We start from the raw sequence: 13021 nt of genomic DNA, 5'->3' as shown, positions 1-13021 counted from the left end.
GCTGTATTCACACAGAAAAGGTACAAATGAAATATTAAAAAACACAGAAACTGATTCCTGGAATATAGGGTTTGGAATGCAATACTGTTTAAAATGTTTTCAGTAGAACCATTTGTATGCAGATGACACCAAAATTGGAGGTGTAGTGGACAGCGAAGAGGGTTACCTCAGATTGCAACAGGATCTTGACCAGATGGGCCAGTGGGCTGAGAAGTGTCAGATGGAGTTTAATTCAGATAAACGTGAGGTGCTGCATTTTGGGAAAGCAAATCTTCGCAGGACTTGTACACTTAATGGTAAGGTCCTAGGGAGTGTTGCTGAACAAAGAGACCTTGGAGTGCAGGTTCATAGCTCCTTGAACGTGGAGTCGCAGATAGATAGGATAGTGAAGAAGGCGTTTGGTATGCTTTCCTTTATTGCTCAGAGTACTGAGTACAGGCGTTGGGAGGTCATGTTGCGGCTATTCAGGACATTGGTTAGGCCACTGTTGGAATATTGCATGCAATTCTGGTCTCCTTCCTATCAGAAAGATGTTGTGAAACTTGAAAGGGTTCAGAAAAGATTTACAAGTATTGTTGAGACGGAAACCGAATGGTCTCGTCTCTACGTGTTCGTTGGAAGGAGAGATCAAACCGGCTAGAGTTTGGAGCAAAAACACCGTTTATTACAGAATCAAAACTGGCACACTATACAACGAATTCAAAAGCATGCAAATTCGTTGGAGAAGGCGTTCTGTCTCTCCCTTCGGATCTGGTGCAGTTATACTTCGCGCTTCCTCGAGTTCCCGGTCAGGTTCCCCTTGTTCGGCTCTTTCATTGGTCGGTTCACCTGTCTGTGAAGGGATTAGTGTCTCTATTGGCTGCCCCGAGATACCTGTCCCGCTCCTGCTGTGCCGAACAATGGGTAGACATCCTGGGTTCGGCAGTTTCCGATCTTGTAAATTAAAAGTTTATTGTTGGAAGGGTTTCCTCATTGCCATGCGGCAGGCTGTCTGGGCGTTCACAATAGTTCTCCATAGTCGAATATACAGATATTATCATTTAACATAGGACTCGAATGAGTTTGACGTCAGCGGAGGCATTAGCAAGTACTTTATCAATCAAGTGTAGTATCGGTGCGATTTACACTATCCGATAGTTACCGGTTTCCTTTATTAACAATGAGAGTGTAACAGGATGATCTGAAACTGACGGACATGTTCTAATCCCCCAGGAATGTGGCCCCAGGCAGACAGTCCTGCAGTGGCTGGGTTTACTTTACATGGCTGTGTTTTAGCTGGTATCTGACAGTGTCTGCTTTAATAATGGTGCTCCCCTCCCTAGCCCCAATGTAGGTACCCCGATAGCAGATTCTCCCCAACATTCCCTCCCTTGGCCTCGAAAGAGGCCACACCCCCTTATCCCGTAAGGAACGCAACCCCACGAGGCGACCGGTGTCCGGTGTTGTATCGCCCAGACTCACCGGTTCTAAGGAGACAGTCATATGGGGATGAAGAGTGCCCTGAAAACCGCGCCGCTACACAATTAAGCAATAGATAGTCACAGCTGCATGCTAAGCTAAACTAATAGTTGAAGTAATTGAGGCAGTGTCTGCAGAAATAACGAAAAGCACAGGACTAGACAAGCATTGCAATAAGTCATTCAGAGCTGGCGAAATGTACGCGAGTGCGTTAGAATGAGTAAGCTATTTAGTAAACGCAAGTCTGTAGTCCAAAGAGCCGGCAAATGTAAATAGGCGTTGTAAGTTTGGAAAGGGAGTAGGAACAGCCTGGTACCAGCAGGTAGATACCCGCTAGAGATGTGAAACCCAGTGTGAAACTGTACTGTGCCCCGGTGGTCCCGTAGATCAGTATGTTCCAGAGAGCAGCAGTGCTGTCCAACCGTCCGACACGGATGCAAGCAGGCAGAAATCTCATCAAATGGAGACGAACGGAAGCCACCCGTTCCGATGTCAATGCGCGACTGTGCCTGTCTTAGGTTGTCCCTCGCCCGAGGGATCTTACCCATCATTGGCTAACCAGTCGTGCTGCATTGAGTAATAGATGGCGACATCCATTTCACCACCCCAAGGACAGGCATGGGCAGCTCAGTAGCATGGTCAGTGGCCTCCGAGGGTGGCTGAGGGCAGTCAGGAATATTGGACAGTCCGCAAAGGCCGCCTACGAGAACAGCAGTGTCTCAATTGCCAAGGCACACAGTACATTTCACCCACCCGCTGTTATGGAAGGATGAATTCACATATCCCCAATTTAAACGGGCAAAATAAATAAGTGGGGGCTCTTTGGACAACCAGGCTTCATTTAGCGTACATGAAGATGAAAAGTTAGTCATGAGTACGACAGGATCAGACGAATTCGAAAGAAAGCCATTGAGGGATTAGGTTCTGCTGACCTGGAGCAATGAGAGAAGCGGTGCGTGCGGTGGCCTATGTGTTTGCAGCCAGCTCAGTATAAGATATGATGATGATGATTATGGAGAGGGGGGACATTGTAAAACTCTGGGCAAGTAGGAGATTTGTGGTGGGACGAAATTGGACTGTTTGCCTGAGGGGACTTGTCCCCCCAAACGAGATACAGAACGAGAGGTGCAAGTATAATCCTTGTGTATGCAAGAATCTGTGTGTGTGAAGGGCCGTGTGGCATAGACAAAAGAGAATGCGCAGGTGCTGCGGGCAGTTTGAGGGAAGTAACAGCTTTTAAAAGATACCCCGGGAAAAGAATCACAAAGGAACCTGGTGATCCTGCTGTTCTCAGCGCGAACCAGCGCCTTGCAAAAGATACGAACAGATGAGTTGGAGAGGAGTACTCGCAGTTGAAGAGACTGAAGGAGTTGGGCAGGAGCTGAGTATTGATCCCTGTGGGAGGCGATGGTATGTATAATGCCTTCAAGCAAAAGGCGACGGCAAAGTGCTGCCGATACTGTAGGTGCGGTGGGGGACAAAAGAGAGCGTTGGCCAGGAGTGTAACAGAGAAAAATGAAAGGCAGGTGTGAGCGCCCACAGTGCAACAGAGGGGTCGGGAACCTTTAAGTTTACAGTGGCGGTGGCACCATTTATTATTTGGAGATGACGTGACGAATCCTGGTAGCAAACCTCAGGGAGCATAAGACTTTGGAAAGAAGATGGGGCGCAGAGCACGGCAGTGGAAGCATAGTGAGTGAAATGCCCTAATGGAGAGATGAGGCCAGAAGATGAGTGACTGTGTCCTGGTAGAAAACCTCAGGGAGCTGAAAACCTTAAAAGAGATGGAGCGTAAGGATCCGCGGATCTTCTACTCAGCAAGACCCAGTTGAATTCATGCAAGCTGAATGAAAGACAGAACTAAGACGACCTCAGATCCGGCGGTGAACATGAAGTGTGTGGGTTTGGGAGAAAACGATGAAGGTGCATGACTATGGCGTGGGGAATGGGGAGCGGGGTTGTAGGATAGGCAGTACAATTGGCAAGAGGAGTCTGTACGAGATTTCAATGGGAAGGTTTGGTACTGACTGGCAGTTACAGGTTGCATGTTCAAAGCATTGGAGAGTGTAGCCTCAGACAGGTAGACTGGCTGGCATCTTCACCCCGCATGGTTGCCAATACCCGCTTCAGGGACTGGAAATGGCCGTGTCTGTGGCAGCAGTAGCTCAACCCTCCCTAGCCGCAAAGTTGAGGAGGGGGAACAAGTAGCAGGAGAAAATTGCTTTAAAATGAGCGTCCATAATGCTTTAGCGAATGAAAAAATCTGTGGACTTGGGAGAAAAGATAAGAATGGGTTCGTGAGAGGGGGCAGAAAAAGGTGGAGGGCATAGACGGAAGAAGGAGTAGGTGGGGCCCCCCTCGTTCTTGGCACTTTGTGAACACAAGGGGAAAAGGGATGGCCTAAACACCCATGCCGGTGGACAAAAAAGATGAGTGAGCGGCCGCGAGGAAGAGAGATGGGCCAAGCACCCTGCTGGGTGCTGAGTAGCACGTCCTAGCTGGAGGCCTGAGGCCTGTGACCAGCGGGGGAAAAAGAGAGAGACAAAATAAGTGGGCTGGGGGATATTTGGGCAGTGGGACGGCCAAACACTGGACATACAAAACGTTGTAAATGAAAACGCACAATATGGCGATACGGCAATGCACATGTTGTCGGTCGGGACGTTAGAGTTAGAAAGGTACAACCTGTCAGAGAAGATGTGGTTAGAGGCATGATTCATATCGACATCCCAGTAACTAAAGAGGACCTGTTCATCGAGCAATCCGATGAAGTAGGGCAATGACGCTTGAGAGACCCATCGGTGTAGTGGTGGCGCGGTAGTTGAGCTAAAAGGGGTGGCGGAACGTCCGCAGGCGAGCAGCTCCTTCTAGACTGTGCAATACTGCCAAGAGTGAGCATTCACGCCAAAAGCGAACGGGCACCGCCCCAACTGAGCGGTCGCGCCAAAAGTCAGCTGGCCCCGCCCAACCTGAGTCTTCGCGCCAAAAGCAAGAAAGCCCGCCAAGAACTAAGGTGACCTGCCCAGAGAAGGGTGACCCGCCAAAACTAGGGTGAGCACGGGACACCCCGGGATTTACCGTCTTAGGATTCCACAACCGTAGTGTTATTAAAGTAAAAAGCTCAACCATCCCTTCCTGCGCCCCCTCCCTACATCCAGGTATTCCTTTCCAAGTATAAGAGTAATTAAAAGTGATAGTGGGGGGACAAGCGGCATTTAATCCTAAAAATCAAGACGAGACTATGGAGAAAAATCCCAGACCGTTAAGTTATCAATCCCAAACCGCTAAGTGTAGAGAACAACACTCACGTACTCTGATACCAGTAAAACTGCTTTCGGCTGCTGGGCGGCTTCCCACGGTCCCTGTCCCGTCACTCAGGCTGTCGGTGCCGGTCCACTGTACACCGAGACCTGGGATGAAACATTTGTTGCGACACCTCCGTTCGCCGCGTCTGTTAAAAGCACTGCACTCACTCACTCACTCCCTCTCTCACTGGGCCGGCCCCACACTGGTTTTCATCCACATACATGCCAATCCACGCATACTGTCGGTGTGTCCGTACTCTCGTCTCAGCCTATCGCAGTCCCTTGTCCCTAGTTTTAGTGACATGTTTGGCAGGGGCGTCCGAAATGACTGGGGCTGTGGTGGAGGTACAGTGGCCCCCTTGCCACTGCGGGTTGAATGTGACTAACAGTTTCGTCTTCCACCCCAGGGATTATCAGTGGTCAGTGGTGCCCAATCAGTAGGGGGTTTTCCTAGGGCTATTGTTTGCCGCACTGAATATTGCGGCAAGAGTAGGAGGCTGTTTAAAATCTTGGTCATTAGCGCCGTATCTGTGAAGGTCTCTTTTAGTCTCGTCAATATCAGGTCTTTTTGGGCGGGCGCTTGGTTAAACACTTGATCCAGTGCTGTCTTGTGCACTGTTACACTGTCCAGTAATAAATGGGCATGCCAAGTTACGTCTGTGCCAACCGTGAGGTGCCACCAGGGCACTCTGGGGCGTAATGGTCGAAAGTGGGTCATTTTCGGTGGTCCAAAGTTCAAGTCCCCCATGACGGATCTCCCCTGGTGGGTACCGCTTTAAAAACAGAGCGTTTTTCAAAAGCCTGACCTTCGCGTGGCAGATCTCTGCTCTTAACAACCGGTCTAAGGCAAACGCCCGTGCAGGTAAACCCTAACCAGGAGATGAGATCCGTCCTCTGTCCCCTTAGGATGCTAGCAGCAAGTCTGTCTATCGATAGTTGTCAGAGTTAAAGTGCTTATTAAAAAGAGAAAGGATCCAATCAGTGAAGTGCGGTCAGCGCTGTATTAATTAATTTCAAAAAGCGTCTAGGCTCCGTAAGCCACGCTGTACCTTAACTCAGACCCAGAGTTTTATCCCCACTAGCGCGTCGGGCCCGACAAAATCCCCCATTCAGAAGAAAATTACTGCAGCACTGGACGTCTTGCGTGTCAGAGCCTTCGTTACCTCTGAAGACAGTCCATCAGGGCACCTTGTTACCTTCGAAAATTGTCCGTCAGAGCACCTCGTCACCTCTGAAAATTGGGCAGTACTGGACGTCTCGCGTGTCAGAGCCTACGTTACCTCTGAAGACAGTCCATCAGGGCACCTTGTTACCTTCGAAAATTTGCCGTCAGAGCACTTTGTTACCTCTGAAAATTGCCCGTCAGAGCACTTTGTCACCTCTGAAAATTGGGCTGCCGGAACCACTCGTGACCTCCGGGAAGGACACACTTTAACTCAACTCAAAAACTGCGTCCAGGATCCGAAATCCACGCATTAACTTAACTCAAAAACCGCGTCCAGGATCCGAAATCCACGCGTAAAACTCAAACTCAAAAAGCTGCGTCCAGGATCCGAAATCCACGCATTAACTTAACTCAAAAACCGCGTCCAGGATCCGAAATCCACGCGTAAAACTCAAACTCAAAAAGCTGCGTCCAGGATCCGAAATCCACGCATTAACTTAACTCAAAAACCGCGTCCAGGATCCGAAATCCACGCGTAAAACTCAAACTCAAAAAGCTGCGTCCAGGATCCGAAATCCACGCAGTAAGTCGACTCAAAAAGCGCGCATTAACTTAAGGCTAGCCATGGATCAATTAGTCACTTCAGTACCGCGATAACAGGCAGGTATTAGTGAAGAAGTGAGAAAATAGCTTACCAGTATGGACTCTGCAACGTTGCTGCCAAACTGATTTAAAAGTACTGTTTGTGTTGGTGAGGATCAGGGAGCAGACAAAGACTGACTAACTGAAAAATTTTACCTACTGGAAGCCTTTGCTTTAACAGGCGCTTCCTCACCTTTTAAAAGTTCGGCCGAAAGTTTGTCTGCCCTCCGGTCCGCCAACGTGGCCAACTTGCGGTCGTCTCTTTCCCTTCCCACGTTCAGGCTCACCATCTGTTGAGACGGAAACCGAATGGTCTCGTCTCTACGTGTTCGTTGGAAGGAGAGATCAAACCGGCTAGAGTTTGGAGCAAAAACACCGTTTATTACAGAATCAAAACTGGCAAACTATACAACGAATTCAAAAGCATGCAAATTCGTTGGAGAAGGCGTTCTGTCTCTCCCTTCGGATCTGGTGCAGTTATACTTCGCGCTTCCTCGAGTTCCCGGTCAGGTTCCCCTTGTTCGGCTCTTTCATTGGTCGGTTCACCTGTCTGTGAAGGGATTAGTGTCTCTATTGGCTGCCCCGAGATACCTGTCCCGCTCCTGCTGTGCCGAACAATGGGTAGACATCCTGGGTTCGGCAGTTTCCGATCTTGTAAATTAAAAGTTTATTGTTGGAAGGCTTTCCTCATTGCCATGCGGCAGGCTGTCTGGGCGTTCACAATAGTTCTCCATAGTCGAATATACAGATATTATCATTTAACATAGGACCCGAATGAGTTTGACGTCAGCGGAGGCATTAGCAAGTACTTTATCAATCAAGTGTAGTATCGGTGCGATTTACACTATCCGATAGTTACCGGTTTCCTTTATTAACAATGAGAGTGTAACAGGATGATCTGAAACTGACGGACATGTTCTAATCCCCCAGGAATGTGGCCCCAGGCAGACAGTCCTGCAGTGGCTGGGTTTACTTTACATGGCTGTGTTTTAGCTGGTATCTGACAGTGTCTGCTTTAATAATGGTGCTCCCCTCCCTAGCCCCAATGTAGGTACCCCGATAGCAGATTCTCCCCAACAGTATGTTGCCAGGGTTGGAGGATTTGAGCTATAGGGAGAGGCTGAACAGACTGGGGTTGTTTTCCCTGGAGTGTCAGAGGATAAGGGGTGACCTTATAGAGGTTTACAAAATTATGAGGGGCATGAATAGGATAAATAGACAAAGTCTTTTCCCTGGGGTCGGGGAGTCCAGAATTAGAGGGCATAAGTTTCGGGTGAGAGGGGAAAGATATGAAAGAAACCTAAGAGGCAACTGTTTCAGGCAGAGGGTGGTACATGTATGGAATGAGCTGCCAGAGGATGTGGTGGAGGCTGGTACAATTGCAACATTTAAGAGGCATTTGGATGGGTATATGAATAGGACGGGTTTGGAGGGATTTGGGCCGGGTGTTGGCAGATGGGACCGAAGGGTCTGTGTCCATGCTGAACATCTCTATGACTCTATGACACTGTTGAGTTATAAGAAAACAACTGCTAATGTTGAAACGGAAGCATAAAATCATGGAAACACAAGTTGAGGTGAATTAGGACCAGAGGAGGGAGAAAGTGTAACACAAACTAATGAAAAGTGTGAGACGGAAAGAAAAGTACAAAAGGAAGGAGGCAAAAGCTGAATTCTGATCTGCAGCGGCCATAGGAACAGCGGAGTAGACTGTTCTATGGCACGGTGGTTCAGTGGTTAGCACTGCTGCCTCACTAAGCCAGGGACCTGGCTTTGATTCCAGCTTCAGGTGACTGTCTGTGTAGAGTTTGCATATTCCCCCCATCTCTGCGGGGTTTCCTTCAGGTGCTCCAGTTTCCTACCAAAGATGTGCAGGTTATGTGAATTGACCATATTACATTGCCCATAGTGACCAGGAATGTGGAATCTAGGTGGGTTTGACATGGGAAATTCAGGGTTAAAGGTAGAGGGTAAGGGACTTGGTCTGGGTGGGATGTGGGCTAAATGTTCTACTACCACACTGTAGAGATTCTATGATTCTACAACTTGAGCCTATTCTGCTATTTGATTCAATGGTAGCTGATTTTCTAATCAGTGGCATAATTTTAACACTATAGTCATATCGAGTAATAGAGCCTATTATAGAATAGAAGAAGGTCATTTTGCCCACATCATCCTACAGATGCTATCAAAGTAAACCTCACACAGTCTAATCCTTGTGAAACACTGACATGCTGATGGCCATTAGCCTTTTAACAGAGTGGATACATTCTGACATCAATCAATGTGTAAAACTGATTTGATGCCAGCGCTTTGCCATTCGAGCTAATGTCTTAACCCATGCACAGCTGAACAAGTGTCCAAGCTCTATATTTAAAGGGGCCATCTTTAACTTGCAGGGAAGCTGTTGGTTTGTTAACGGAGTGCACAGACAGCTTTGCCAGGACAGGAACTGCCTGTGGTGCAGCATCCCATTACACACATGGCTCAGGGAGATGCTACTGCAAAGCTTATCATTCTAGCTCATTTGGCATGTGACTATGTTCAGCACATCATGCTGAATACCTGCCATCTGGAAGCACTCATGAAGTATTTATTTTATCCCAGTCCACTCACTGTCCCATTAATATTTCAGCGACCAGGGTTTGGCTGCTGCAAGGGCAGTCTACTCCATGCTTGGTTCATAATACCCCTCTGCAATCCAATCCCTGACTAATTATGAAGGCTATGCTGCCACAGTTTCCTCTGTCCCAACCTTGGAGCAGTCCTCCAGCACACACGCTGCCCCAGTGTGTGGTGCTGTCCTGAATCCTCCACAACGTGGCCATTGTAAAGGCACAGCCCCCGCCACCTTGGATTTGGCAGTCACCTCAGATGGAGGAGGAAGAGAAAGGGAAGGAGAAGGGAAGGTGGAAGCAGAGGGCACTTTCTTGTTCATGAGCATTTCATTCAATTCTGCTGCCCACAACTGCAAATTGCCATGTTTCACCTACACATTACAATCCCATAATTACAGATTACACAATATTCCTAGTCTCTATCCATGTGTCTCTGATCAGGTTATGCCTCCACAATGTCTTCTATAGTTGGTACAATACCAGTATCTGATCCAGTGAACAGGAATGTCACATTGAGAGGGGGTGCTTGTTCTCAGTGTCTCAGTTTCTGTCGTAGCCTCAGTATCTTCTCCTTGTAGACCTCCAGTCTGCCACTCTCTGGCCAGCTGGCAGTCCTTGAGTATTTGAAAGCTTAATCAAAAGTTGCATGCTTACATCAGCTGCACGTTATTAATGGTGACAGATTGCAGGATGTGGGAGTTATGTGATGTGAAAGTGGGGTCGGAATCCATCATTATTCTTTACGTTTTCAGCCACAAATGATTGGCTGTAGTACCTACTCCACAGAGATGAGAACATGCCCCATGCAGATTTAGTGCTGCAGCTTCCAGTTATGGGTCATCTTGACCTGCAAAAAAACAGTACCATGCTGGTGAATGGGCTGTGATGTAATGAGTAATGTATCTGCCACACTAAGTGAAGTTATGAATGAGAAGGGTGAGTGCTGATTGATAAAAAGTATTGGTTGACGAAAGAAGGCAAATACAGCATTGAGTGGTTAGTGGTTTATTATTTAAGGAAATGGTTTGGAAACAAATACATTGGTCTTATTCACTTCTGCAAACCTCTGATGGCACTCCAACGAGGTTTATGGGGCTAGAGTACCTGTTTTGGTTATGATAGCTAGTTACAATCTTATAAGACCTTCTGGTCTCCTGAAGGAAAAGGATATCTCCTCATATGCAACTTCTTCACCACAGTGTATGGAGTTGTAAAGTCATATGCAAGGAGACAGACCTTTCAGTCCAGCTCACCCATGCTGACCAGATATCCTAATCTAACCTAACCTAACCTAATCCTATTTTTCAGCATTTGACCCATATACTTCTAAACGCTTCCTATTCAAGTACTGATGCAGGTGTCTTTTAAATGTTGTAATTGTACCAGCCTACACCACATCCTCTGGCAGCTCATTCCATACACGTACCACCCTCTGCATGAAAAAGTTGTCTCTTAGGTCCCTTTTAAATCTTTCTCCTCTCACCTTAAACCTATGCCCTCTAGTTTTGGATTCTCTTATTCTACGGAAAAGACCCTGGCTATTCACTTTGTCATGCTCCTCATGATTTTATAAACCTCTGTAAGGTCCCCTTTGGCTTCTAATGCTCCAGGGAAAAAAGTCCCAGCCTATTCAGCCTCTCCCAATAGCTTAATTCCTCCAACCCTGGCAACATTCCTGTGAATCTTTTTCTGAACCCTTTCAAGTTTCACAACATCATTCCTAAAACAGGAGACCAGAACTGAATGCAATGTTCCAAGATGGTTTCATGTACCAAAGGCTCTATTATGGCACACACTTTATTTGCTTGTTACATGATTTTTGAGATTCTTCCTCTTCATTAGGTCTTCTGTCACTGCTCCAGACCCTACTGCAGTGCCAATCCTTTAAGGGGTAAGGGCTAGTGTTCGGTGCTACTTGGCATTAATTTAAACCATCCTGTCTAAATCTGTCATTACACACTCTGCAGCAAGGTGTGGTATGAACCTGAGGTGGGATCATGACCACTGCACAACACGAGCCCCTTTCAGGGCTGCTATCCTTACACATGGGCTAATTCCTGAAAGGTGCAGCCTGTTATGGCTGGGTGAGAAAGTCTGATTTGCCTCCCTTCTTTTCAAACTCCCCAGTTGGTTGCAAACAAGATTTGTGTTCTTTTTAGCAGAAGACTATACCTTTCTCATTCATAAAAATGCAGTCTATCGAATCAAGACGGAGCACACTATAAGATTCTCTTGAGTGAAAGAATGAGCATCTTTTTAAATCAGCTAACGCCAAGAAAAAATAATAAAGCTTTGATGTCAAACATACACAGACACAGCTAATTGGTGGCAGGCACTTCCTTCTGGAGAGGCTAAGAACGCAATTTTGCCAACAAATCTATCTCTCCTACTCTGCAACAGCAGCTCCCTGAAATATAAGTGATTTCTGCATTCCAGTGTCTGATTTCTTTGTCGCCAATCTTGAACATTGTAGGCAGTATCTTTCATGTTCAATATGTATCATACAGTGTAACTCAAAACAGGAGATGAGGGATTGTTCACAACTACCTGTGGTCTGCTGCTGGTAATCTTTTGATAAAAATGTTAATACCCATTCGGATGACCTCATTTCAGATTTGCTTATTCCATGTTAGTTTTACAAAGCTTGGCTAATCTGTGTCATCAGCTAATTGTTTCAAGATTTTACTATCTTTCCTTTTCAAAACCATTGTAGACTATGAGTGTCCTATGTATTAAAAGCAGATGATGGAATATGAAAATCAGTTGTCGATTTTAATGTCTTCCATAAAGCAATCAACTCTAATTTCAGCACTGACTGGAAGCTCCTATCATTGTAATTAGCAGAAGGGAAGTTTGAACGCTGCTTGCATTAATTTCCTTGGGTTATGATCACATCACAGTCATTGCTGCGAGTTTTCAAGACAGCAGTCCAGTCTGTACTGTGCGCTTATGGAAAATAGGGATAAGATGTCAAAACCACCACCACTCCCACTCCCACCACGCCCATCATTGTTTCATGGTAGAGGCCACATGGAGGTCTGCATCAATGGTGCTGAGGTAGAGTTGGCCAAAAGCATCATGTTCCTGGGACTGACAATCACCAACAATCTGTCCTGGTCCACCTATGTCAGTGCGATGCTCAAGAAAGCACAACAACATTTCTACTTCCTCAGGTGGCTAAGGAAATTCAGTATATCCACAGGGGCTCTTATTAATTTTTATAGTAGCACCATAAAATGCATCCTATCCAGAATGAATTACAGTGTGGTATGGCAAATGCTCTTCCCAACAATGCAAGAAACACAGCCCAGTCCATCACACAAACCAGCCGTCAGTCCACTGACTCCATCTATACTTACTGTTGCCTTGGGAAGGCAACCAACCTAACCAAAGACCCCTCCTATCCTGGTTATACATTCTTCCACCCTCTTCTGTCCAGGCAGAAGATATAAAAGTTTGAATACACACACAAATAGATTCAAGAAAACTTCTTCACTGCTGTTGTCAAATTTTTGAATGAATCTCTCAAACGTTAATTCTGAACTCTCTCTCTCTCTGCACCTTCCCTGCAGCTGTAAGACTATATTCTGCACTCTATTCTACTATCCTGATGCACTTCTTTGGTATGATTTACCTGTATTGCACACAAAACAATACTTTTCATTGTATCTTAGTACATCAACAACAATAAATCAAACAATCAATAACTGCAGTAAGTTAGGAGGTATATTGACACAGATTACATTCCAATCCCAAATATCCTCCTTTTCATTCAAAATAATAATTTTTAAAAATGCATTATTTTAACGTACAATGTGCTCTGCATAAAAGAT

The sequence above is a fragment of the Hemiscyllium ocellatum genome, chromosome 6 (genome assembly GCF_020745735.1).
Source record: "Hemiscyllium ocellatum isolate sHemOce1 chromosome 6, sHemOce1.pat.X.cur, whole genome shotgun sequence".
In the NCBI taxonomy this organism is placed as follows: Eukaryota; Metazoa; Chordata; class Chondrichthyes; order Orectolobiformes; family Hemiscylliidae; genus Hemiscyllium; species Hemiscyllium ocellatum.
The sequence above is the reverse complement of the archived record's forward strand: the minus strand, read 5'-3'. Positions refer to the sequence as shown.